Source organism: Anomaloglossus baeobatrachus, chromosome 6 (genome assembly GCF_048569485.1).
Source record: "Anomaloglossus baeobatrachus isolate aAnoBae1 chromosome 6, aAnoBae1.hap1, whole genome shotgun sequence".
NCBI classification, from domain to species: domain Eukaryota; kingdom Metazoa; phylum Chordata; class Amphibia; order Anura; family Aromobatidae; genus Anomaloglossus; species Anomaloglossus baeobatrachus.
The window spans coordinates 551719309-551725308 of NC_134358.1; the positions used below are offsets into that span (position 1 = coordinate 551719309).

Below are 6000 nucleotides of genomic sequence, written 5' to 3' on the forward strand. Positions count from 1 at the left end.
CTCCAAATTATATAATGGCCCCACATAGTATTCCCTATAGTATAACGGGTCCCACATAACCCTTCATATATTAGAATGCACCCCCATAGTCTTCCATGTAGTATAATGCACCTCCCATAGTCCTCCATGTAAAAGGTAGCCCTCCAATTATTATAATTCACCCCATAATCCTCCATATATTATATTGCACCCCATAGTCCTCCATATATTATACTGCACCCCATAGTCCTCCATATATTATACTGCACCCCATAGTCCTCCATATATTATAATGCACCCCATAGTCCTCCATATATTATGCACCCCATAGTCCTCCATATATTATACTACACCCCATAGTCCTCCATATATTATAATGCACCCCATAGTCCTCCATATATTATACTGCACCCCATAGTCCTTCATATATTATACAGCACCCCATAGTCCTCCATATATTAGAATGCACCCCCATAGTCCTCCATATATTATACTTCACCCCATAGTCCTCCATATATTATAATGCACCCCATAGTCCTTCATATATTATACTGCACCCCATAGTCCTTCATATATTATACAGCACCCCATAGTCCTCCATATATTAGAATGCACCCCCATAGTCCTCCATATATTATACTGCACCCCATAATCCTCCATATATTATAATGCACCCCCATAGTCCTCCATATATTATACGGCACCCCATAGTCCTCCATATATTATAATGCACCCCATAGTCCTCCATATATTATACTGCACCCCATAGTCCTCCATATATTATACAGCACCCCATAGTCCTCCATATATTATACAGCACCCCATAGTCCTCCATATATTATAATGCACCCCATAATCCTCCATATATTATAATGCACCCCATAGTCCTCCATATATTATAATGCACCCCATAGTCCTTCATATATTATACGGCACCCCATAGTCCTCCATATATTATAATGCACCCCATAGTCCTTCATATATTATACTGCACCCCATAGTCCTCCATGTATTATATTGCACCCCATAGTCCTCCATATATTATACAGCACCCCATAGTCCTCCATATATTATAATGCACCCCATAATCCTCCATATATTATAATGCACCCCATAGTCCTCCATATATTATAATGCACCCCATAGTCCTCCATATATTATAAATAAATACTATAAAGGATTCAATGTTCCAGAGAACAAGGGGGACACCAACTTACATGGCCCCTTTCATCATGGGTGATGTGGGCTACCCAGGGCTCCTCTCTTCATAATACTTATCTAACCCTACATAGGTTGGGTAGCCCAATGGGGAAAAAATAGCCAAATCTATAAATACTATCAAGGATGCAATATTCCATTGGATAAGGGGGACCCCAGCTTACATGGCCCCTTTCACCATGGGTGATGTGGTCTAGCCAGGGCTCTGTTCTTCACAATACCTATCCAACCCTACATTGATTGGTTAACCCAATGGGGAAAAAATGGCCAAATACTATGAAGGATGCAATGTTCCAGTGGACAAGGTGGACCCCAGCTTACATGGCCCCTTTTTCCATGTGTGATGTGGTCTAGCCAGGGCTCTTTATAATACCTATCCAAACCTACATAGATTGGGTAGCCCAATGGGGAAAAAATGGCCGAATCTATAAATACTATAAAGGATGCAATGTTGCGGTGGACAATGAGGACCCCAGCTTACATGGCCTCTATGACCATGGGTGATATTGGTCTGCCCATGCCTTTTTTCAGGCTAAAGGGTCATGAGGGCCTTCCTTCCTGGATGGGTTGGTAGCAGATCGGGCAAGGAAGCGTAGATCACATATATCCCACAATGGCTTTGGGGTGATAAGGAGTTTACTTCTTGACGTTCTTGGCAGGTGGGACATATCAATAGTCTGAACCTGCCTTTATCACCTATAGAATGGAAAGGAGTGTGTAGAAGAAGTGGAAGAAAGTGGCCACCAGGTCCATCCCTCCTATCCCTGCATGACCTGTACCGGAACTAACCGGGGAGCCAATTTTTGCCCTGGACCTCCCTCCGCTTTGTGCACCGGCCCCTATAACAAGAGCGAATGTATATAGGTGACTAGAACGTTGGATAGCTCAGATTCCACAAACCCTGTCCTCAATGCTAATCCTTGTCAGGATCCAGGAGCTCTGTCCCATTCTCCTATATACATGGGTCCTCCAAGCCCGTTACCGCTCAGGGAAGAAGTGATTGGTCACCAGGTCCTGAGCTCACCGGTGACATCACTGGTGGTGACCATGACATCATGCCTTAATGTTATAGGACTTCATTGTGCTTCTTGTCACTGGACACCAGTCGTTACCACTTTGGGTTGACGTGTCCTCTAGAGTTTTACTTTTCTGTCGACCTTCCATGCCCTTGAAGACCAGGATGATCCTATTATTTGCTTGCTCTGGACTTTCATTTTCCTGTTTGCAACAGAAGTCAGTAATCCAGATGGTGTGCGGAGCTTACTGTGTTATTTGCTTTCCGGAAATTTGACCAACGAAGCAGAAATGTTCCTGAATCTTCTGCTTGGGTTTTAGAAATTAGATGTGAGACTAGAGAACTTAAAAAATTAGTATCGTTAGCCGTGTACGATTCCCTCAGTATATACTATATCTATGAGAAATGATCTCTCCATGTTCTGACATTCTAGTTATCTTCTGCTTCAGTGTGAAGCTGGTGTCACACACAGCGACGACGACAACGACGTCACTGCTACGTCACCATTTTCTGTGACGTTGCAGCGACGTCCCATCGCTGTCGCTGTGTGTGACATCCAGCAACGAGCTGGCCCCTGCTGTGAGGTCGCCGGTCGTTGCTGAATGTCCAGCTTCATTTTTTCGTCGTCGCTCTCCCGCTGTGAAGCACACATTGCTGTGTGTGACAGCGAGAGAGCGACGTAATGAAGCGAGCAGGGAGCAGGAGCCGGCAGCTGCGGTAAGCTGTAACCAAGGTAAACTTCGGGTAACCAAGGGAAGACCTTTCCCTGGTTACCCGATATTTACCTTCGTTACCAGCCTCCGCCACTCTTGCTGCTAGTGCCGGCTCCGGCTCTGTGCACATGTAGCTGCAGTACACATCGGGTAATTAACCCTATGTGTACTGTAGCTAGGAGAGCAAGGAGCCAGCGCTAAGCAGTGTGCGCGGCTCCCTGCACTGTGACATGTAGCTGCAGTACACATCGGGTTAATTAACCCGATGTGTACTGTAGCTAGGAGAGCAAGGAGCCAGCGCTCAGTGTGCGCGGCTCCCTGCACTGTGACATGTAGCTGCAGTACACATCGGGTTAATTAACCCGATGTGTACTGTAGCTAGGAGAGCAAGGAGCCAGCGCTCAGTGTGCGCGGCTCCCTGCACATGTAGCGACGTTATGATCGCTGCTGCGTCGCTGTGTTTGACAGCTAAGCAGCGATCATAACAGCGACTTACAAGGTCGCTGTTACGTCACAGAAAATGGTGACGTAACAGCGATGTCGCTGTCGCTATGTGTGACCCCAGCTTAAAGCATTAGGGACAGATCAGCATCTCATGAGACTGATATATAAGCAGACACAATAGTATGAGACCACAAATACATAAATCCAGAAGGTGTAGGAAGTAGTGATGAGTGGGCACTACCATGCTCGGGTGCTCAGTACTCATAACTAGTGATGAGCGGGCACTACCATGCTCAGGTGCTCAGTACTCGTACCTAGTGATGAGTGAGCACTACCATGCTCGGGTGCTCGGTACTGGTAACTAGTGATGAGCGGGCACTACCATGCTCGGGTGCTCAGTACTCGTAACTAGTGATGAGTGAGCACTACCATGCTCGGGTGATCGGTACTGGTAACTAGTGATGAGCGGGCACTACCATGCTCGGGTGCTCTGTACTTGTAACTAGTGATGAGCGGGCACTACCATGCTCGGGTGCTCTGTACTCATAACTAGTGATGAGCGGGCACTACCATGCTCGGGTGCTCAGTACTGGTAACTAGTGATGAGCGGGCACTACCATGCTCGGGTGCTCAGTACACGTAACTAGTGATGAGCGGGCACTACCATGCTCGGGTGCTCAGTACTCGTAACTAGTGATGAGCGGGCACTACCATGCTCAGGTGCTCAGTACCCGTAACTAGTGATGAGCGGGCACTACCATGATCGGGTGCTCTGTACTCATAACTAGTGATGAGCGGGCACTACCATGCTCGGGTGCTCGGTACTCGTAACTAGTGATGAGTGGGCACTACCATGCTCAGGTGCTCTGTACTCATAACTAGTGATGAGCGGGCACTACCATGCTCAGGTGCTCAGTACCCGTAACTAGTGATGAGCGGGCACTACCATGATCGGGAGCTCAGTACTGGTAACTAGTGATGAGCGGGCACTACCATGCTCGGGTGCTCAGTACTCGTAACTAGTGATGAGCGAGCACTACCATGCTCGGGTGCTCTGTACTCGTAACTAGTGATGAGCGAGCACTACCATGCTCGGGTGCCCACCTAGATGCAATTTACCAAAAAAAAGTAGGCTGCAAGTAGCAAAGCAAGCTTTAATAACTGCATTTGTAGTGCCCCTGAGACCATCAGGGTGCTACAAGGTTCTGATCCCCACAAGGATGCGGGGCCTACCCCCTTAGGTACCCAGAACCCCAGTGCCGGTACCAACAAAAACCCAGGTAATCCCAGTTTTCCCCAACAATCCCCCATACAATGGTACTTAGCTAGGGTGAGACCATGGATGGCCGCCTAGAGGTGGAGCCACTCCAGTCCACTAGTTGACCAGGTGGGAGGCACAGACTGTGGAGAGTAGTCAGGACACTGGAAGACAGTAGTCAGAGCGTGTGTGACTGTTGAGCTGCAGAGACTATAGAGGTGTGAAGGTGAAAGCTGTGACTGAGCAACGTCCTGACTCAGGTTGACAGTGACCTGGTACCCAGGAGCAGTGGTTGCTGGTAGAGTACGGTGGAGTACTCCCCGGAACTACGCACCGACGGGGTACAGGACCCTATGACAGGAAAGAGCTTCGAGCCGACCTGTTAACACCAGCACAGCGAGGGGACCATCAAGGACCTTGCTGACCCTAAAAATCCAAAGACTCAGTAGCAAAGGGAGAACCGAGGACAGGACCAGAGACTCCAACCCCACAGGGTTCACGCTACCATCAGCCGGACAGAGGTGGACAAACCACCGGACGGGGACCCCCAGTGTTCTATACCGCGGGGACCCACTTACCAGAGACAGGTCCAGGGGAAGAAGGTACCAGAGAGACCAGACTGGCACTGGGACGAAGGGGACCTAGAGGTGAAACCAGCCGGCCTCGGGCAACCACCTAACATCTTAAGGAACAGTGAGTAAACCAGTTGCACTGAATACTGTCTGGACTCCTTCTGACGCCCCCGCACCATTCACCCGCTGGGGCAATACTCTACTTGCGGAGGGACTACCATACTAGCTGCTCATAGCATCAGCCCCAGTAGAGACATTCTGCAGCGGCGGCTCCCTACACTCACCACACAGGACACCTCCTCTATATACTACACCACACAGGACACCTCCTCTATATACTACACCACACAGGACACCTCTATATACTACACCACACAGGACACACCCTCTATATACTACACCACACAGGACACCTCCTCTATATACTACACCACACAGGACACACCCTCTATATACTACACCACACAGGACACATCCTCTATATACCACACCACACAGGACACCTCCTCTATATACTACACCACACAGGACACCTCCTCTATATACTACACCACACAGGACACCTCCTCTATATACTACACCACACAGGACACCTCCTCTATATACTACACCACACAGGACACACCCTCTATATACTACACCACACAGGACACCTCCTCTATATACTACACCACACAGGACACCTCCTCTATATACTACACCACACAGGACACCTCCTCTATATACTACACCACACAGGACACCTCCTCTATATACTACACCACACAGGACACACCCTCTATATACTACACCACACAGGAC

At 48.5% G+C, this 6000-nt stretch overlaps 1 protein-coding gene across 1 annotated transcript in view; it reads left to right on the forward strand.

The window, feature by feature from the left end:
* The window catches only part of LOC142243607 (tachykinin-like peptide), an 85203-nt gene that overhangs the window by 10817 nt on the left and 68386 nt on the right, over positions 1 to 6000 (forward strand). The window lies entirely within an intron of this gene.